The sequence below is a fragment of the Triturus cristatus genome, chromosome 9 (assembly GCF_964204655.1).
Source record: "Triturus cristatus chromosome 9, aTriCri1.1, whole genome shotgun sequence".
In the NCBI taxonomy this organism is placed as follows: Eukaryota; Metazoa; Chordata; class Amphibia; order Caudata; family Salamandridae; genus Triturus; species Triturus cristatus.
The window spans coordinates 1,144,856,911-1,144,879,753 of record NC_140592.1 but is presented as its reverse complement, the minus strand read 5'-3'; the positions used below and the strand labels follow the sequence as shown (position 1 = coordinate 1,144,879,753).

At 49.2% G+C, this 22,843-nt stretch overlaps 1 protein-coding gene across 1 annotated transcript in view; it reads left to right on the top strand.

Annotated features, from left to right (window-relative positions):
- The window catches only part of SPTBN5 (spectrin beta, non-erythrocytic 5), a 1,776,766-nt gene that overhangs the window by 1,497,186 nt on the left and 256,737 nt on the right, over positions 1-22,843 (top strand). The gene's annotated exons all lie outside the window — the stretch shown is intronic.

The following is a 22,843-nucleotide window of genomic DNA, read 5'->3' as shown; positions in this document are numbered from 1 at the left end:
AACAGGCGACTCTGAGGAGAGGCCTATCCTCAGAAAGCTCCAACAGGATCTGTATGAAAGGCAGCAGCAAATTATCACCACGCACAGGTGAGATCTCCACTTCAGAAATGGCTTGCCTGAAAATCGCAGACTTGCTTTCAAGAATGCTTCAGCCCCAGACATTCCTCAGAAACCACCACCATCCAAATGACTAAACAACAAGACTGGTGGCCCTACTCCTACTCCTACGTCTCCTCAATCTCCTCTTCCTCCACCACAACACCCTCCACCATCTCCTCCATCACCACCTGCGACTTCCCTTCAGGTGTCTTCAGAGTCATACTCAGACACAGGTAGCCCTAGCCCCTACACTTTAACAGCCCATTCTACCTGCACCCCACTGATGATCTTTGGGAGGACTATGACATGTATTATCCAGGGGCCCTGCCCTTGAGCATACCCCTTTTGGGGCTTCCCCCCATATGACACCACTGCATACCACAGTGTCATCCAACCTGAACCCGCCTACCACAAGGTGGATATGTGCGTCACCCCAGAGGATGATGACTTTCTGATGGAGACGCTCTTCAGAACCAAGCTCTAACTCCCTTTCTTTGCCTATGCTCAAGTGGATGGTAAAATATGCCCCTGCAATCTTTAAGGAGCCTGTGAACTCCTGGGTAGTAACACTCAGGATTGAAAAGAATTTCAATCCGACAGCCTCTGATCCTCTCTATATGTAAATGTAAATGTATGTGTCTTGTAAAGCGCACTGCTGCCCTGAGGCGTCCTGGTGCTGTAGACCGCTGGGGAACCCATCCTGGCTATCCCTATGAGATGGTCCCTCCTGGGTATCTCCAAGGTGAAACCAGGCATCCCTGGCAAATGTGGGGGGCCGTTGTGGAGATGAGGCAAGCTAATGCCCAGAGTTGCCGAGTGTGATCCCTGGTTAGAGTAGGCACCAAAGCGAGAATTATCGAGTCCGCTGGCCCTGGTCCACGACCCTGCCGCGTCGGGGATTGAACCCTGGTCCCAGGCCGTCCTCTGCTTCTGGGTCTGCTTCCTCTAACCAGTGAGCCACACCTCTCCAGTATATGAAGGGTTATGCTCAACTGGACTCAATGGGTGTTTCCCCCACCCAGAAAGGAGCAGCAGCCCAGGCCACAGGCGGTGCCTCTCCTCCTGACGAGAGTAAGTGAATCATCTGAAAGAAACAGTTAGTTGTAGATTCCTTACCTTAGAATTACCCCCATGTGTCAGACCCGATCCGGAAAGTTTTTCGTCAGCAGTACCCCTGCACATCGGAAGGTGGCGTTGGTCGACTCCGCATTTGTCGGCCGGCGTCGTGGTCGCCAGGATGAGGTTGCAGTAGCTACATAGATGCCGCCCTCGCGCACTGACGTCAGTTCTTTCTTTTTCCGCGCCAGCAAGTGCAGATCCGGAGAGAGTGGTTCCTCCAGTAATTTTTTGACTGAATTTTTTTTCTCGTCTTTTGTCGACTTCGTTGTTTTTTGAGTCCATCGACTTCTGGTGCACAAGGCTTGCAGTTGCTGTAATTGACTGATGTTGGCAGTGCATCCACACCGCGTGTGCCTCTACTGCCCGGAGCGTGACCACGACCCCTGGTCGTGCTCCGACTGCCGGACCATGGCCCCAAAGTCTTTGCGGGAGCGGTCCCGAAAGCTACTCAAGGCCCGGCAGTCGGCTACGTGTCGCTCGAGGTCCCGGTCGCGGAGGAGGTCTAGGGACCGGTCACGGAGCCAACACCATTCTTTGTCGAAGTCTTTGCTCTCGGGGTCAGGTAAGTTGAAGCACAAAAAGAAGACGAAAAAGCATTGTCGCTCTTCGACTTCTCCCCGTCTGTCGGCCAACACGACGAGGGATGCAGGTGGTGCCCCTCCCGCGGCTCTGCATGCGGAGCCCATAGGGTCGGCTCTGGGTTTCCCCCCCCTTCCGGGGACCGGGAGCGACCCCTGTCCAGCTTCGTCAGTTTTAAGAAGCTATGCATGCCATCTTTGGGCAGCCCGATTCCACCGGCGCGCCTTCGGGCCCCGTAGACTCGGCTGGGGCCCTGGGCCTTCGGCGCCAGCAGCTTCTGCCACGGCACCAAAGGGTCCCCTTGGATCCAGGCCTGGATCCGGATCGGCGCTGGTCGACCTTGTTACGCCTCCCCCGGCGCCGGTTCCACCGTCACCACGTCCGCCACCGCTGTCGGCTGTGTCCCCAACCAACGTCGACCCCGGCATCCACCTCGAGGTAGACATGGAGTCGGACTGGCATCGACTGAGGTCGGATACAATGCCGATGGGTACTTTTGTGCCCCTGTTCTACCCTGGCTGTTTGAGACCAGATTGGCAGCCAGAGGAGGGTGAGGAGGAGTGGGAGGGGTGGTGGGGCCCTTTAACCGACCAGTTGGTGTATGAACAGGACTGGAGAGAGGAACTGGCGGAAGCCAGTGGTCTTGATACCTCACCAGACCTTGGCATGTTGTCTTCTGCTACCGTGGCTACGGAGGAGGGAGCGTCATACGCAGGGCGGCCGAGGCTCTCCACCTCGAGCTACCTACGGTGACAGTCAGGACTAACCTCCTGACAGAGGTCCTTCAACCGGCAGCAAACTCTTCGGAGCCCCTGCTGCCGTTTAATGAAGCCCTCACGGACATCCTTTTGGGCACCTGGTCCAGGCCCAACACAGGGGCTCCTGTGGACAGGATGATTGCCTGACGCCACTGCCCAGCCCCAATTTTCCTCTCCCAACACCCCTCCACTGGGAGCTTGGTAGTCCAAACCTCCACTTCCATAGGCGCATTCCCTAACGCACCCCCAGATAGAGAATCCAAAAAGCTGGATCACCTTGGGAAGAATATGTTTTCTTCTGCAAGCTTGGAACTGTGGTTGGTAAACACTGCATGTCTGTTGGGCTGTTACACTCGCTCTGTGTGGGATATGGTAGCGTAAGTGCTGCCCCAGTGCCCAGAGGAGGCCCAGGCCGTGCTCTCCCGTGCAGTTGCTGAGGGGAAAGACGCAGCAAAGTTTACCATCTGCTGTGGGCTGGATACCGACGACACACTTGGCTGGACGATTTCCACGCCAGTAGCCCTTCAACGCTACACCTGGTTGCGTTTGACTGGTTTTTCCGGGGATGTCACATCCACCCTTATGGACATGCGCTTTGATGGCCATCACCTTTTTCGGCGACAAGGCAGACAACACGCTGGAGTGCTTTAAGAACTCTCAAGCTGCGGCCAGGTCCTTGGGCCTCTCCAGTGCCCGCCCTACGCAGTCTGCCTTTCACCCCTTTCGTGGCTACAGAAGGGGTGCCCCGCCACATACCGACCAGAGCCATAGGTCGGCGCAAGCTGTTTAGGGGATGTGGGAACCAGCGCCATGGTTCTGGGGGCCAGCAGGCACGCCAGTCCACCACAACCCCCTCTGCAGCAGCCTCCAAACCCTCCGAGTCTGACCTTCCAGGGCCACCAAACGCCAGTGGGCAGCAGGATCCGCCATCACCACCCCCACTGGCGCACCATCACATCAGACATGTGGGTTTTGCAAATAGTCCGAAGGGGCTACTCCCTCCCCTTTAAAACTACCCCTCAATCCATGACACCTCAGTACCATCGCATGTCGGAGGATCATCTGGCTCTTCCCCAACAGGAAGTTTCGGTACTCTTGGCCAAGGGAGCCATTGAGCGTGTTCCTGCCCCAGAAGCAGGTTGTGGTTGCTATTCCCACTACTTTCTGGTGCCCAAGAAGGACAAAGGCCTGCGTCCTATCTTGGATCTCAGGAACGTCAACCGCTTCCTCCGGAAGGAGAAGTTCAAAATGTTGACGCTCGCTCAGGTCTTGTCTGCCCTCGACCCTGGAGACTGGATGGTAGCATTGGACTTGCAGGACGTCTATTTCCACAACCCCTTCCTGCCTGCCCACTGGAGTTACCTACAGTTCACGGTAGGCCACAAACATTTTCAGTTTACGGTACTCCCTTTTGGCCCTACCAGCGCCCCTCGGTGTTCACAAAAGTGATGGCGGTGGTCGCAGCTCATCAGCGCAGATCAGGGGTTCCAGTCTTCCCCTATCTCAACTACTGGCTGTTGAAGGTGGGCTCGCCCCAGGCTGTCGTAACCCACCTTCAGACTACGGCCGACCTCCTGCATTTGCTGGGGTTCTCCATCAACGTGCCAAAGTCATACCTGACCCCCTCTCCATTGGGGCGGTTCTGGACACGACGCAGTTTTGGGTTTATCCTCCCGAACAGCGAGTCCGGGCTATTCAGGCTATGATTCCGATCTTAAAGCCTCTATCCCGGGTTTCGGTCAGGATGACCCTCAGGCTGCTGGGTCTGATGGCCTCCTGCAACCTGCTTGTGGATCATGCTAGATGGCATATGCGGGCTCTGCAGTGGGAACTGAAGTTCCAGTGGGCATAACATCAGGAGAATCTGACCGATTGCATCCAGATCTCGGAGGGCACTGTTCGCCAATTGCAGTGGTGGCTCACGAACCAGGATTGGGTCGGCGGCAGATCCCTCTCCCTTCCCCAACCAGTGGTGACCGATGCATCACTTCTAGGATGGGGCGACCACATGGGGAGGTGGAGATCAGAGGCCTCTGGTCTCCGGCAGAGTCTGGACTTCACATCAGCTTCGGGCGATTCGACTTGCACTCAAAGCATTCCTTCCCTCTGTCCAAGGAAGAGTGGTGCAAGTGTTCACGGACAACACCACCGCCATGTGGTACTGCAACAAGTAGGGCGGGGTGGGGTTGTGGACCCTATGTCAGCAGGCCCTCCGCCTCTGGTCATGGCTGGAACATCAGGGCATATCCCTGGTGTTTCAACACCTGGCAGGTTTCCTGAACGCCAGGCCGGACGAACTCAGCCGCAGGTGCATGATGGATCACGAATGGCGTGTTTACTCCGAGGTGGTGCAAGGTCTCTTTCAGCAGTGGGGAGAGCCTTGGTTAGATCTATTCTCCACCGAAGAGAACGCGCAATGTCAGCAGTTCTGCACGTTGGATTTTCCAAGAGTCACTAGCTAGGCAACGCTTTTCGTCATGAGTGGAGTTGCGGTATTCTATACGCCTTTCCCCCTATACCACTTCTGCCCAGAGTGCTGAAAAAGATCAAGTGTGACCGGGCCCAAGTCATTCTTGTGGCTTTGGATTGGGCACGACGAGTCTGATATCCCGAACTGCTCAACATGGCTATCGATCCTCCTATCCGACTGCCTCTTCGGGAGGATCTTCTGTCGCAGCAGCAGGGGACGGTCCTCCACCCAAACCTGTCCAGCCTCCACCTCCTTGCGTGGAGATTGAGCGGCGGCAATTGATGTCGTTTGACCTGCCTCCCAAAGTCTGAGATGTTATCTTGGCAGCCAGGCGTCCCTCCACTAAGACGGTAAACGTCTGCTGATGGAACAAATTTGTGGCATGGGTGTGGATCCCCTTTCCACCTCTCTTTCTGAGGTTCTCTTGTTCCTCCTTTCTTTGGCCCAGCAGGGCTCCGCTCTGGGCACTCTCAAAGGCTACCTCTCGGCCAATTCTGCCTTCCTTAGACTTCCTGATAAGGCCTTCTCTTTTCAAGTACCCTGTTGTAAATAGATTCCTTAAGGGTATGACTCATCTCTTTCCTCCTGTTCCCTTCGTAATGCCCCAGTGGGACTTTAACTTGGTACTTACCTATCTTATGTGCGCTCCCTTTGAGCCACTACATAACTGTCCTCTTAGGCTTCTAACTTTGAAAACTGCCTTTCTGGTGGCCATCACCGCTGCACGCAGGGTGAGTGAGCTCCAAGCTCGTTCTTCCAAGCCTCCCTTTCTGGCTGTCCATTCGGACAAGGTAATCCTTAGAACTAGACCTTCCTTTCTTCCCAAGGTGGTTACTTCTTTCCACATTAGCCAAACCATCACTTTGCCCACATTCTTTCTGCCTCCGCATCCTTCAAAAGAGGATGAGAGGCTTCACCGTCTGTATCCAAAACGTGCCCTTTCCTTCTACTTGGATCGCACAAAACAATTTCGGGTGGACGACCAGCTCTTTGTTGGTTACGTGGGCGCTAAGAAAGGTCAGGCCATGCACAAAAGGTCCATCTCCAGGTGGGTCGTTCTGTGCATCAAAGCCTGCTATTCTTTGGCAAAGAAGTAGCCTCCGGTGGAACTGTGCTCCCATTCCACCAGGGCGAGGGCAGCCACCACTGCTTTGGGACGAGGAGACCACCTAAATGACATCTGTCGGGAAGCTATGTGGGCATCGCTGCACACGTTCACCAAACACTACAGCCTGGACAGCCAAGTCTGGAGAGATGGCTTCTTTGGCCGTTCTGTTCTCCAGGACTTTCTGGTGTGAACTTAGTTCGCAGACCCACCTCAGGGGTTGGTATTGCTAATAACTAATTGTTTCTTTCAGATGAACACGTTACTTACCTTCAGTAATGATACATCTGTAAGAAACATAATTCAAAAGTTGGTCGCACTCTGCTCGTCACCCCAGCAAGTTGCCCCAAGGAACTGTGGTAGATGTAGTGGCGACGGCGAGTACGCCTATGCCACGATGTATGTAGAAAAGTATGTGTATGCATTAGCCATCCCTGGACACGTGTTTCGAGGTAGTTGCCTCTCGTCAGCAGGGAGCAGGTCAGTGTAAAGGGGTGCCGTGTGGACTGCCCAAATGTAATTAAAACAGGTGAAGTACCTCTCATGGCGCGCAGGTGCAGGTCCAAGGCTCGTCAGCCCGTTGGCTCAAGGGAGCCGTAATAAATGATTCAAAAGTTGGTCGCACTCTGCTCGTCACCCCAGCAAGTTGCCCCAAGGAACTGTGGTAGATGTAGTGGCGACGGCGAGTACGCCTATGCCACGATGTATGTAGAAAAGTATGTGTATGCATTAGCCATCCCTGGACACGTGTTTCGAGGTAGTTGCCTCTCGTCAGCAGGGAGCAGGTCAATGTAAAGGGGTGCCGCGTGGACTGCCAAAATGTAATTAAAACAGGTGAAGTACCTCTCATGGAGCGCAGGTGCAGGTCCAAGGCTCGTCAGCCCGTTGGCTCAAGGGAGCCGTAATAAATGATTCAAAAGTTGGTCGCACTCTGCTCGTCACCCCAGCAAGTTGCCCCAAGGAACTGTGGTAGATGTAGTGGCGACGGCGAGTACGCCTATGCCACGATGTATGTAGAAAAGTATGTGTATGCATTAGCCATCCCTGGACACGTGTTTCGAGGTAGTTGCCTCTCGTCAGCAGGGAGCAGGTCAGTGTAAAGGGGTGCCGCGTGGACTGCCAAAATGTAATTAAAACAGGTGAAGTACCTCTCATGGCGCGCAGGTGCAGGTCCAAGGCTCGTCAGCCCGTTGGCTCAAGGGAGCCGTAATAAATGATTCAAAAGTTGGTCGTACTCTGCTCGTCACCCCAGCAAGTTGCCCCAAGGAACTGTGGTAGATGTAGTGGCGACGGCGAGTACACCTATGCCACGATGTATGTAGAAAAGTATGTGTATGCATTAGCCATCCCTGGACACGTGTTTCGAGGTAGTTGCCTCTCGTCAGCAGGGAGCAGGTCAGTGTAAAGGGGTGCCGCGTGGACTGCCAAAATGTAATTAAAACAGGTGAAGTACCTCTCATGGCGCGCAGGTGCAGGTCCAAGGATCATCAGCCCGTTGGCTCAAGGGAGCCGTAATAAATGATTCAAAAGTTGGTCGCACTCTGCTCGTCACCCCAGCAAGTTGCCCCAAGGAACTGTGGTAGATGTAGTGGCGACGGCGAGTACGCCTATGCCACGATGTATGTAGAAAAGTATGTGTATGCATTAGCCATCCCTGGACACGTGTTTCGAGGTAGTTGCCTCTCGTCAGCAGGGAGCAGGTCAGTGTAAAGGGGTGCCGCGTGGACTGCCAAAATGTAATTAAAACAGGTGAAGTACCTCTCATGGCGCGCAGGTGCAGGTCCAAGGCTCGTCAGCCCGTTGGCTCAAGGGAGCCGTAATAAATGATTCAAAAGTTGGTCGCACTCTGCTCGTCACCCCAGCAAGTTGCCCCAAGGAACTGTGGTAGATGTAGTGGCGACGGCGAGTACGCCTATGCCACGATGTATGTCGAAAAGTATGTGTATGCATTAGCCATCCCTGGACACGTGTTTCGAGGTAGTTGCCTCTCGTCAGCAGGGAGCAGGTCAGTGTAAAGGGGTGCCGCGTGGACTGCCAAAATGTAATTAAAACAGGTGAAGTACCTCTCATGGCGCGCAGATGCAGGTCCAAGGCTCGTCAGCCCGTTGGCTCAAGGGAGCCGTAATAAATGATTCAAAAGTTGGTCGCACTCTGCTCGTCACCCCAGCAAGTTGCCCCAAGGAACTGTGGTAGATGTAGTGGCGACGGCGAGTACGCCTATGCCACGATGTATGTAGAAAAGTATGTGTATGCATTAGCCATCCCTGGACACGTGTTTCGAGGTAGTTGCCTCTCGTCAGCAGGGAGCAGGTCAGTGTAAAGGGGTGCCGCGTGGACTGCCAAAATGTAATTAAAACAGGTGAAGTACCTCTCATGGCGCGCAGGTGCAGGTCCAAGGCTCGTCAGCCCGTTGGCTCAAGGGAGCCGTAATAAATGTTTCAAAAGTTGGTCGCACTCTGCTCGTCACCCCAGCAAGTTGCCCCAAGGAACTGTGGTAGATGTAGTGGCGACGGCGAGTACGCCTATGCCACGATGTATGTAGAAAAGTATGTGTATGTATTAGCCATCCCTGGACACGTGTTTCGAGGTAGTTGCCTCTCGTCAGCAGGGAGCAGGTCAGTGTAAAGGGGTGCCGCATGGACTGCCAAAATGTAATTAAAACAGGTGAAGTACCTCTCAAGGCGCGCAGGTGCAGGTCCAAGGCTCGTCAGCCCGTTGGCTCAAGGGAGCCGTAATAAATGATTCAAAAGTTGGTCGCACTCTGCTCGTCACCCCAGCAAGTTGCCCCAAGGAACTGTGGTAGATGTAGAACGCAACACATACTGTTCTTTTTACACATCGTGGCATAGGCGTACCCGCCGTCGCCACTACATTTACCACAGTCCTTTGGGGCAACTTGCTGGTGTGACGAGCAGTGTGCGACCAACTTTTGCATAATTTATTACGGCTCCCTTGAGCCAACGGGCTGATGAGCCTTGGATCTGCACCTGCGCGCCATGAGAGGTACTTGACCTGTTTTAATTACATTTTGGCAGTCCACACGGCACCCCTTTACACTGACCTGCTCCCTGCTGACGAGAGGCAACTACCTCGAAACACATGTCCAGGGATGGCTAACGCAACACATACTGTTCTTTTTACACATCGTGGCATAGGCGTACCCGCCGTCGCCACTACATTTACCACAGTCCTTTGGGGCAACTTGCTGGTGTGACGAGCAGTGTGCGACCAACTTTTGCATAATCTGTAAGAAACATAGGTTAGTTATTCCTTATCCCCCCACCCATCCTCCCTGTTCTGCGAACTGACTTCTAGGGTTAAGGACATCCTTTCAGGGCCCTAGTTTTGTGCATCAGTGGTCAGTGTCTTGCATGGCTCTGCGCTTCTGGCGTGGAAAGTCGTGTACAGAACTGACATCAGCGTGCGAGGGCAGCATCTATGTAGCTACAGCGACGTCCTCCCATCGACCACAACGCCAACGATGAACGCAGAGTCGACTGACGCCACGTTCCAACACTCAGGGGTACTGCTGACGAAAAACTTTCCGGATCCAGTCTGACGCCTGGGGTTAATTCTAAAGAAAGGAATCTATAACTAACCTATGCTTTTTACAGATATATCGCTACCGGAGGTAAGTAACTTGTTTGATGTCACTGGCAAGAAGGTAGTGGTTGGTGTCACCACATGCTGGAGCATCGTAAGTTCAGTAGGCCTCCTGTGTTCTTCTGACGGAGCAGAGTGGGAAGATATGGAGGCCTCCCTGACCAATACCACAGAAGGGCGGAGAAAATCGTAGAGGAAGGGAAGCCTGTTCCAAAGTCGCCACTAGTTGTGCCTTGGATTCAGGTGAGACATCTGAGAGGGAAGTGAATAATTGTAATCTTCTGCTGCCACTCCTGGGATCGTGTCTCCAGCTTCAAGCTGGTGGTTCATCAACATCTTAACAGCCTGCCCTTCGACGGTTAACACCTGTCCGGCCTACAGGTTAATGAGATGTTGGACAAAAATGAAGGACCCTGACAGCACCATGGCCGTGGGTGCCATTCAAGTCCCTTCTAACGGGGGCTCCTTTTGTAGGAAACCAACAAGGGGTCCAGGGCCTATTACCCAGAAGCAACCCAGTCCTATCAAAGACAGCAACAGGGTTGCCACCATCAAGGAGTCAGAGGTTACATGCAACACACCTTCTGAAGTAACAGTTCCAAAGGTCAGGGCAGAGGCATTTCCACTTAGGGGGCCCTCTACCTCCAAGAACTTCCCCCCTCGATCATACTACACCTGTCGGGAGGAGGGGTAACGCCAGGGTTTCTTCTCCGCTTGGAGGAAATCACCACAGACCGGTGGGTTCTATCCATCATCAATCATGGCTACTGGCTCAAGCTCATTTCAACCCCATCAAATATCCCATCCCGCACACTCACTGTGACATATAGCACCGAGTCATTCAGGAATGCAGTGATGGCCGGGTGTTTGGAGCCTGTCTTTGCCACGGTTGGAATAAACAGCATATAAATAATCCCTAATTTTTCTTACTCACATTTATGCTGTGTCTTATTCTTTGAAACCACATTATCCAGTATTGGGGTATCTTTCATAGATTCACATGCCAGAATCATTCCCTGTTGTCGAAGTGGGAGTCTCTTGGTACATATAATAAAGCAGTAAATAATACATTCCATAGGCTATCATGGAGGTAACCATGTATTCTATAGCCTATCAACCTCCTTTTATAAAAGGGACCAAACTCAAAACACGACCAATCAGCAACCAGCACCCTCTAGAACCTTCCCAAGAGAGGTTGAATCCCTCAGATTTTCACTGCACATCGTATGTAAGGGGATTACATCTATTGCCTCCATCCTCATCATGAGGCAAAGCAGTGTAAAATATGCCTCACTTTTTCAACTAAGACCCTTAAAGATAGAGAGGGCAGACTTTTATTGTGGCTGAAGAGGAAGCAGAGTGCTTCATCAGATGTTGAGAGTGACACGTCGTCCAAGACTCATAAGGGGCCCAGGTCGCCTGAGGGTCAGCCTGGAGAGTGAAGGAAACATTCTAAAGTCTCTCATCTGACCAGAGAATCTCTTAAACAGAAGAAACAGCCTAAGGTCTCCTCAGAGATAGGTTCCCCTCATTCTTCGGGGACATCCAAGGAAACAACAGAATCTTCAAGTCATTCCAGGCGCAAAATCAGGCACAAATCTTCATCGGCGTCAAGCTCGCCATCGATGCGTATTACTTCATCAACGATGACGACAATGACTCTATCGTCGTCGACAGCGAGTATTAAGGGTTCCATACCACCAACGTTACCGCTATCGTCGACGATTAATCCGTCGACGAAGACACCACCATTGACGTAGATCTCATCATCGAGACCGTGGACGAAAACCTCATTGACCCCAAGAATGATGACGACTCCATCATCGACGGCCCATTCATCGTTGGCGACAGCTGCACCACCGACGACAACTCCACCCTCAACGGCAATACCACCCTCGACGACGACTCCGTCAATGACAACAATTTTCCCGTCGCCGATAATTCCAATTTCATCTACACGTCCATCAACTCCATTCCTACAAGCTACACAAATGGAATTTAGAACACTAAAAATGTCTCCATTACCTCAAAGTCCTCTGTTAGGCGTGGAAGACACTGATGAGGACGAGGGCCCATTTGAGACTGCGCATAGCCCTTCTGAACTCAACGTGAAGTGTCAGGAAGAAGACGAAGACTATGACGATGAGGAGCAATACTATCAACAGTATCCAGTCCCTCATACACAGTATCATCAATTTAGATACTTTGAACAGCTGAGGCAACAACCTGCTCAACTGCCTTCGACCCTAATAGTGCACCTACAAAATATGTCGGTGGATTATTAAAAGGAAGTTTCCTCCTCAAGAGAACAGCGTCACAGTGACCCCCCCTCCGCCTGTAGCTCCTCTGACACCACCACCGCCTCCTGCCACTCCCAGATTGACGCCACATCCCATAATTCCTCTGCCTCCTAGAGAGGATCCTACCACCTCTGAAGCCTGAGGAGGGAGAAATCCATGGTCCTCCTCCGTCCACGGGTAATTGGGATGATTATGTAGTACCAACACCATCCCCTCCACCTCATCGTCCTTCAGACTCACCTTCGAAGGATATTGGAGGTTTCCACAGTATAATGGACAGAGCTACTACCAGATTCCACTTGCCCACAATTGTAAAACAATCAGACTGCTTTCTGTACGAGTTTAAAGAACAATCAGGAAAGACAGTCAGGTCAATACCTATCATTGATTACATTTGGCAAGGAGGTATTAAGGTAATGAAAACGCCAGCTTCTGTGGTTCCGGTGCTACCGAGACTTGATAAAAAATACAGGGCACCAGAGGATTCTCCTGCATGTCTCACAGGTCATCCCAAGCCTGACTTTGTGATCTCGCAGCCAGCCCAAAGAAGATAAAAAAAAAACATCTACTCCCATCACATCTCCACCGGATAAAGAGGGTTGTTGTCTTGACTCCATTGGAAAAAGATTTTCCTCAATGGCGGCGATTTCTGTCAGAGCTTCTAATGCTTTAGCCATCTTGGGCCGCTATGATTAACAAATGTGGTCCGATATGGGGACAATGAGAGCCCTTATCCCAGAAGAAAATAAGGAGGAGTTTAATAAGATCTTTGCAGAAGGAGAAAGAGCAGCGGCAGAAATCATAGACTGCACTATTGATATAGCCACTACAAGCTTCCGTCAGCTAGCGGGTACGGCCATTCTAAGGCGCCATGGGTGGCTAAGAGCAACAACCTTCTGCCCAGAAGTACAGTAAAAAATTCTGGACCTGGCATACGATGGCGATAGCCTATTCGGCAATCACATAGATGAAGCGCTTACAGCAATTAAGAAAAATACGGATACAGCCAAAGCGCTTGGTACCCTTCAGTACCGTAAAGTGCCCTTTTGGGGAGCTCGAGGCTGTGGGTTTTCTGGATACAGAGGAAACTACCAAAGTACCCAGACTTACCAAACCTACCAGCCAAAATATCGCCAAGGATACCAACAACAATCCTACCGACAACCAACTACGGCTGGTTTCTCTAGACAGGGCTCCAGACGGACGTCAGTGTCTCAAGCCCGCGACTCCGTTCGCAAGCAGTGATTACAACAGTTACATTTCCCCCCTTACCAATCGGTGTGAAGATTTCCAACCATATCCACCAGTTGGGCAATATCACGTCAGACAAGTGGGTCCTGGATCTCATCTCTTATGGCCACATTTTGGAATTTACCCAAATACCTCCCAAAAGCCCACCCAGGGGATCGCACCCCTCTCGTCTTCACTTACTCAAAAAGGAAGCAAAGATTATGCTCCAGAAAGGAGCAATAGAAAAGGTCCCTTTTCCTCAGAGAAGGAAAGGTTTCTACTCCCGCTTCTTCCTTATTCGCAAAACATTGGGAGAGTGGAGACCTATCTTAGACCTCAGGAAATTAAACAAATTCCTCAAAAGTCAAACATTCAGGATGGTCATGCTCTCCGACATCCTGCGGCGCCTCAACAGCGGATACTTTATGACTTCATTGGATCTAGAGGACACATATTTTTATGTCCCTATACATCCAAAGCACAGAAAATTCCTCTGATTCACATTGGCTGGTACCCACTATCAATTCCGAGTCCTTCCATTTGGCCTCAAATCGGCTCCACACATTTTTACAAAGAATTCTAGCTCCTGTGGCAGCAGCCTTGTGGAACAAGGGTCCTCAAGTATTGCTGTATTTAGACGATTGGCTGCTGAAAGCCCCATCAGCTTGTCTAGCAAAGGCCGCAACATACGATTTTCTAGCCCTGTTCCACAAATTGGGACTCTTGATAAATCATCAAAAATCATCAATACTCCCAAGCCAGACAATCAAATTTCTGGGATCCAACTTGAACATTATTGTTAATGTTAATGTTAATGTTATGGGGGATTTATAGAGTGCACGGCTACTCCGAGGAGTGTCCCGGCGCTGAAAGACCCCCTTGGAAAAGAGATAGTGTACATTCTGAACCTCAGAGACCACCGTTACTGCTGGGACAGCCAGGTCTTAAGCTGGCGTCTAAAATTGAAAAGCTCCTGTTCCTGTCTGAGAGCAAGAGGGAGAGTATTCCATAATTGTCCCACAACCACCTGGAAGGAGTGACCCCCTTATTAGTCCGAAAAAAACCTAGGTACCAGTAACAGGTGTTGAGTTGAAGACCTCAAAGTCCTGGCCGGGATCTAAGGAATGATTCTTTTCCTAATATACTGGGCCCCACTGTTATGCAAAGCCTTAAAGGCCAGCTCAAGAGTCTTAAAAATAATCCTGTTCTTCACTGGAAGCCAGTGCAAAGCTTCTAAATGAGTCGTCATATGGTACCTAGGTCCTACCAGAGAAATAGCTCTGGCGGCCGCATGTTGGACAACCTGCAGACGACCCAGTAAATAGTTTGGAATTCCTAGGTATAAAGCATTAGCATAGTCCAACCTAGACATAATCAAGGCTTGGACCACCGTTTTTCTGTGGGACAAGGGAAGCATTGGTAGGAAGTTTCTCAACATTCTTAGCAGTCCAAAACACATACCAGCCACGGATTGCACCTGTGACTTCATAGCAAGGTCGGAGTCAAGCATGACTCCCAAATTTTTAACTGTAGTGACTGGGCTAGCAGGTGGCAGTTGATTCTGAGGTCACCAATTCCGCCGTTCATCCCCAGGAGTGTGGCCGAAGAAGATTGTTTTGGTTTTGGCGGAGTTGCAGGAGAGTTGGTTTTGTCTGAACCAGTCAAACACTTGTGTCAGACATAAGTGGATTAAGTTTTCATTAAAAGACTCGTCCTTCTCACACGTAAACAGCAATTGTGAGTCGTTCGCATAGGTGATAACATGTGCTCCATATTGTTCAGCGCAGGGTGCCAACGGTGCCATATAGATATTAAATAACGTTGGGCTCAGCACTGAGCCCTGAGGAACTCCAACATTCATTATAGGGACATCCGCCGAAAAAGGGGGGGTCCACACAGATTGCTGACGGCCTTCCAGGAAGGAAGAAAACCACCTGAAAACCGTGCCCCCGATACCACATTCACTAAGTCTCTGTAGGAGCCATCCATGAGGCACGGTATCGAAAGCCGCCGAGAGGTCCAGCAGTATCAAGACCACCTTACCTCCTCTATCAAGGCTGGCTTTGATGGTTTCAGTGACTTCCAATAAAGCCGTTTCAGTGCTAAAATTAGTTCTTAAACCGGATTGACTGGGATGAAAGACCTTAGTGGTCTCACAAAAATCGGTGATGACCACGTTCACGTACTTCACCAATGCCTTAGCGAAAAAAGGAAGTAATGTTATGGGCCTATAGTTGCTTACCACAGCAGGGTCCGCTGAAGGTTTCTTCGGGAGGGGAATAATCTTACCCTGTTTCCACCTCACTGGGACCCTACCTTCTAACAGGGACAAATTCAGGACTTGGTTCACAGCTGGGTTCAAGACCTCAGCTACAGATGACATTATTTTCGCTGGACAAGAATCGGATGTAGACCCAGACTTGAGTGCCTTCATGATGGCAAGCGAGGTCTCTAGGGACATAGGGGGGAAATCCAAAAGCATATTTTCCCTAGAAAATCCTTCAGGATCTAACACAGCATCCTGGCTCATACAGATAGATTTAGCAAAAGAGTCTTGAATGGACTTAATTTTATCGAAGAAGAATTTTGCGACCTGATTTGTCCATTCAAGGGTGGGAATAAAAGGGCTCTGAGTAACATTAGGAGAGGAAAAATCTTTCACAATTTTAAATAATTCTCGACTTTTATTTCTGGCTAAATCAATTTTGGTGGCCAGAAAGATTTTTTCCTCCTCCCGGACTTTAGTATAGTGAGCTTTCAGTGCTTGTTTATATATATTTCTTCTTATAGGATCAAAATCCTTTCTCCATAAACGTTCGAGTTATTTACACGCCCTTTTGCTAGTTCTTAAAGCCTCCGTAAACCAGGGCGCAGAAGTTTTACCCTTCACGGAAATACGCATCTTGGGTGGGGCAAGAAAAGATGCCCAATTATGGAACCAATTTTCTAGAGCGCGAGTCATCTCTTCTAAAGAGCCCCTCACAGGAATAGGATTGCAATTCAAAATGTCCGCTAGGGAGTCAGGCGTTATCTTCTTAAAGGATCTATATTCTTTAGCTTGTTGGATATTCAGAACAAAGCCTTCCTCTCCCAGGAAAGACAGCAGCGGTTGCAAGCGTTGGCTCTCAAACTTTCCAGAAAAAGTACGCTTCTGTGAGAATATTCAAGTCTCTGCTGGGAATGCTCTCCTCTGCAATCAACTTAGTACTACAAGCTCGTTTACATATGAGGCCTCTCCAAGAAGAACTTCAATGCCAATGAGTTCAAACCACAGGATCTTTCGACGATGTGGTAGCTATCACCCCATGCATGAAAGAGGCATTTGAATGGTGGACACAAAAATCACATCTGTCCCAGGGCCTCTCCTTTCTCTCAGTGATTCCAGACTACATAGTAACAACAGATGCTTCTATGGAAGGTTGGGAGAACACTTACAGGACCTGCAGGTTCAAGGAAAGTTGTCGTTGACTCAACGTCAAATGCACATAAACAGGTTGGAGTTGAAAGCCATTTTTCTCTCCTTTCAGGCTTTCCTCCCTCGAATACAGGGATCATCAGTGTTGATCCGCACGGACAACACCACAAGCATGTTTTATATCAGCAAGCAGGGAGGCACCAAGTCCCTTTCTCTCTCACAGGACGCCCAGCAGTTATGGAACTGGTTGGTTCTCCATGAAATATCCCTAACAGCGGAGCATGTTCTAGATCTACAGAATACCTTGGCGGATGCTTTGAGCAGAACCAAAGACAGTTGCCACGAGTGGGAACTAGAACAGAACCAACTGGACAGGATATTTGCAGTCTGGGAAAAGCCAGCATTAGACCTGTTTGCAACCCAAATCAAAACCAAATGACAATTCTTCGCAAGCAGATTCCCTCTTCCAAACTCTCGTGGGGATGGTCTTTCAATGCGCTGGTCAGGGATCTATGCATACGCTTTTCCCCCATTCCTCTGATACCCAGGGTCCTCATGAAAATTAAATGGGAACACTGTTGCCTTCTCCTAATAGCCCCAGGTGGCCCAGACAGCATTGGTATACGGAACATCCCCTCTTATCGGAAGCTCAGCCCATCCGCCTGTTGCCAACACCAACACTGTTGACCAGGAGCCAGGGCCAAATATGTCATCCTAAGCCAGCAACTCTGCAGTTACATGCGTGGCTCCTGAATTCTTCCAATTTAGGAACTGACCATTTCACAGGAATGCAAAGGCATAATCACTGTGAGAAGTTGGCCTGATATATGATGTCACTAGTTCTAGTGTACACCTTGTATCAGTCCAAACAACCCTTATGGTGATTGGTTGTAAAGTCAACCTTATAGACCAGCTATCCTAGTGGTAGCATGGACAAGAGCAGTCTTAGGCTAAACTCTGTATGGCATGTGAAGCCAGCTGATATACCATTTGCAATCCCTTGAATACCAAATGAAAGGACACCACAACAGATATATTAAAAAAATAGAATGTTTTTATTCTAGTCAAAATACCGTCAGCACTCTTTATGAGATTCGAGGTAAGTACAACACAGTCTTATTTAAGCATACATAAGTCACACAGGTAAGTAATATAGTTAGGCTCTAGGGGCCACGCAAACCATATACTAAGTAAGTGGTATAAGAACCACTGTCACGAATACAGGTTAGGCCTAGGCCTAGGGAATCGCTGGGGCTACACTATCCTATCAGTTGCTAGGCAGTGGGAGGCCCACGGGATTCGGGCGCAGAGTGGAAACACTCACGCGTAATGCGTTAAAGTCGATAGAAATAGTAGTATTTAGAATTTAAGAGTTTTAGGACACTTCGGAAGGAACTAGGAGTTAGAGACTTGGAAACTAGACACTTGGATAGTCAATACCCTTGTGAGCACCGGAGTACTCAAGTTACCTAGCCCACGGGCTGCGGGTGCATAGGTGTGAACTTGCGTCGGGTTTCATCGTCGACTCCTATGGATGCCTGAAGAAAGTTGCTGACAGGCAGTCAGTGAAGAGTGTCCGGTGGATTCCAAGGATGGAATCAGGAAGGAGGATACCTGCAAGCAGAGGGGACAGAGTCTAGGTCACCAGCCAGGAGCCGGGAAGGAACCAGGAAGGAACCAGGCGATGTCGTGAAGATGCAGGTGAAGAGGTGAAGCTTGTCGCAGCAGCCACGGGTACCAGGAGGCGTCGAGGACAACCAGAACCAGGAGTCGAGCTGTCCCACAAGGGTTCTTGCTGCCGGCGGCGTCGATGTCCAGTTGGGACACAACAAGCCTTGGCAAGCGCAACCCACGCAGAATGAAGGATTCGCTTCTGTGGCAGACCAGGAAGGTCTGAGGTGCTTCTCTTTTGCAGGGAAGCAAGGGCCAGTCTGGAGGAGCCAAACCAGTGGTGGAAAGTTCAAGGTTCATCGTCACAAAGGCTACTAGCCAACGGGCAAGCAACCGGACAGATGCGTCAAGCAGGAAAATGCAGAAGGGCCCCACGCAGAATTCGTGGAGTGTGGAGGGCTGATCTTCGGTGCAGATGGTGCTCGGGGTTGGGGCTTCTCAATCCCCAGAGCACAACTTCGAGGATGCCTCAAAAGCTGCGCTGGAAGCAAGTTGCCAATTTTCCCAGGTAGCCGGCCCCACGTCTCTTGTCGCCTCCACAGATCTCAGCTTTGCTGTGGATGTGGATCAGGGTCAGAGAAGTCTGGAAGTCAAGGCGCTGGTCGGGATTTGCAGTCGGTTCCTCGTAGAACGTTGAGCAAAGCAAACGGCAGGTCGCTTGATGGTGCCTGTTTGCACAGGGTGGTCACTCCTTGGCCACAAGGGAGATTCTTCAGTCTTCTTCCGTAGTCGAATGTTAAAGGTCCAGAGTTTCTGTCCAAGTTCAGTTTATCAGGATAATTCAAAGTCCTAGGGACTCAGCTCCCACTCTTATCCTAATCTGGGGGGCTGGGTTACCTGCTAGGTCCCTCCTAAGGGTGGGACCAGGGAGGGGGGTGGTTACACCCCCTTCCCTTTGTCCAGTTTCGCACCAGGACTGGGGCTGGAGTGCCCCAGCACCGGTTTGAACTGGACTATGCATGGGACACCTTGTGTGCCCCAGGCAGTGTCTCGTTTCATTCATCCCTCCCTGCCCCAATACACTAAGGCCTGTCTAGGGTGATGCTAGCACCTCCCAAGGCAGGAAACCTATTGTCCAAGCCTCCCTCGCTGGAAGGTCTCCCAGCAGCAGGAGGTCAGACTCGTGTCTGTGACAGCAGCGTCCATTTTGTGACGCTGGGGCTCTGGTTAACTTTAACCGGGTAGTAGGTCTTCAAAATGTCTTCTCCCTCTAGAAGGGAGGAATACTATCCTCACCGCCAGAAATGGTGTGGGGGTAGTATTCCAAAGTGTTAGACACCTTACACGACATGTTTTGATAAAGCCAAATCATAGTTACCATAACCGCGAGGATTATAAGGTACTTTAAGAGTATATGGTAGGCGATATCATAGAACAGCTATAAGGACATGGTTCCGAAAGTTGCAGACAGGCTCAGCTCATGCTAGAGCACCATCCCACATGTTACCAAGCACTCTGCCTTCAGGATTGTTAAGGCCTGCCATAGGAGTGACTGATAGGTGTGTCTATATAAGGTAGGTATAGGAATACTACACCTAAGCAAGGGGTGATTACATGACCTTGCCCCAGCTGAGTGATCAGTCAGTTGTGTCATAATGGAAGGCCAGCCAGGGGTGGCATAATACATGCTGCAGCCCCTGGTAGGTCTAGGGTACACCTATGACCTGGGTACCTAAGGTACACTGTACAGGGTCCAAAAAGGTGATCCTTACCAATTGCGTTATGCACCTAAAGTGCATAGTGTGAATTTAGAGAGAGAACTCTGATTAGCAGGCCCACAGCCATATCTAAGTCGAAAACCAGTGAAGCAAAAGCAAAAAGTGGGGGTGAACATAGAAAGCAGACCCTACTCTCCTACAATCACTATATCCCGTGCTGACAGCACCAATAAGAATGAATAATCACACTGCTAATACTGTGCTAAGTCTTTAGACTCCATATTATTTAAGAGAACACAATTTGAAGATGCAACAAAAAGTGTCAAAGACTTGTCTTTTGCTTGATTTAATCAATATTTAATGATAAACTTTTAGAGATTTTGAACCTTCCTATTGCCTAAGCAATTTTGTTTGACAAAAGATAACACTACACAGAAGAATTTTTTTTTACAATATTTACACCACAAAAATTGTTCACTCGCTACTAGCATACTGTTCTTACATACCAAACATTCACTCATCCATTCTCACAGGCTTTTAAATCAAGAAATAAACACAAAAGAAAAACAAGTTTTACAGTTTTTTCCTTTGGACCACAGAAGTGCAAAAACATTTTTTGTATATTCATAAATCGTTCTGATTTAGAAATGTCTTAAATTCTTGTGGTCTTTATACAAGGTCTACGCGTTTCGAGACCCTTGATTAACTGGGCCTCTCATCAGGACCTTGAATTGAATGGAGACGAGCGTTTATGGAGAAAGGGGAAACTTTTCAGTGCAGAAAACGGAAGGAAGATGGTGGTTGTATCTGCTGGATTGGAGTGGTCCTCACTTGGGAACTTTCTGAGCAACCGGTGCAGATAACGTGTTTTCCATGCGTTGGAATTGAAGGTGCTCGTGTGGTCGCTGTCAGAACTGCGTTATTCGATCTGATTTCTTCAGTGTTAGTCCGTCAGTTGCTTCCGCGTTAGTCATTCAATTTCGTCTGAGCAAAACACGCTATCTGCACCGGTTGCTCAGAAAGTTCCCAAGTGAGGACCACTCCAATCCAGCAGATACAACCACCATCTTCCTTCCGTTTTCTGCACTGAAAAGTTTCCCCTTTCTCCATAAACGCTCGTCTCCATTCAATTCAAGGTCCTGATGAGAGGCCCAGTTAATCAAGGGTCTCGAAACGCGTAGACCTTGTATAAAGACCACAAGAATTTAAGAAATTTCTAAATCAGAACGATTTATGAATATACAAAAAAAAAAATTTCACTTCTATGGTCCAAACGAAAAAACTGTAAAACTTGTTTTTCTTTTGTGTTTATTTCTTGATTTAAAAGCCTGTGAGAATGGATGAGTGAATGTTTGGTATGTGAGAACAGTATGCTAGTAGCGAGTGAACAATTTTTGTGGTGTAAATATTGTAAAAAAAAATTCTTCTGTGTAGTGTTATCTTTTGTCAAACAAAATTGCTTAGGCAATAGGAAGGTTCAAAATCTCTAAAAGTTTATCATTAAATATTGATTAAATCAAGCAAAATACAAGTCTTTGACACTTTTTGTTGCATCTTCAAATTGTGTTCTCTTAAATAATATGGAGTCTAAAGGCTTAGCGCAGTATTAGCAGTGTGATTGTTCATTCTAATATAGGCTCAGCTTTACTGCCTTCAGCCTACCTCCAGTATTGGTCACGGACAGCACCAATAAGACATACAGACTGAAATGGAAGCGTTTTTGTGCCGGCGTAATGAAGTACATCCTTTTTTCTCTGCTTCAGAAGAAGTTTTAACTTATTTGCCATCCTTAGCAAAATCTGGTTTGGCATACTCTTCAGTTAAAGTTCACCTCGCTGCTATATCTATATCTATATCAGCATACATTCTTATAATACTACTGCTTTCTATTCAGATTCAAGCATGTGAATCTATGAAAGATACCCCAATACTGGAGAAGAAAATAAGTTACTTACCTGTAAACTGTGGTTCTCCAGTATTGGTATCTTTCATAGATTCACATGCAACCCACCCTCCTCCCCATAGAGGTTCCCCAGATTTATTTTTAGATACTTATATTGCACTTGTGCTCGAAAATCTGAGAACTTGGATCCTCTGTGGAAAGGGTTCTAGAGGGTGCTGTCGCCTGATTGGCTGGAGTTTGGACCGTTCCTAATGACTAGGACGAGATATTAAAGCGAATGTTTTTTCTCTAATAACATTAATGTTTAAGTCTATACTTACTGCTTTTTATGTACCGCGGGACTCCCACTTTGACAATGGGGAGTGGTTCAAACATGTGAATCTATGAAAGATACCAAACCTTGAGAACCACAGTTTACAGGTGAGTAACTTATTTTCTACTCCAGCATTGGTATCCTTCATAGATTTACATGCAGCTCAGTGGCAGCCGGCACAAGTAAACGCGGCAGACAGATGACAGAATAGGTATAATCAAATAAATAAATACATAATACCTATTCTGTCATCTGTCTGCTTTCCCCCCCGCTGCGCCCTGCCCCACCTTACCGCCCTTACCTTTGCCAGACGCTGCTGATGCAGCTCACTCTCCTCCCCGTTTGAGGCTCACCTATCCTTTATATCTTTTCATACCTGTGTTACAAAATCTAAAGTATGGGGTCCTCAAGGGAGAGTTGGGTTCAAAATGGTTCCTTACGATGTCTGAGTTCTGTGTCTTTTTCTGCCTAAAATTGCCATCTGAAATGACAGTGTTTTTTGTTTGACTAACACGGCTGTTAGAAGATTATTAAAGGACTCCCAGCGCAAGGATTTTGAATGGTCTAGGCACGTGAATCTATTTAAGATTACAACGCCTGAGAACTGTATTTACAGGTGA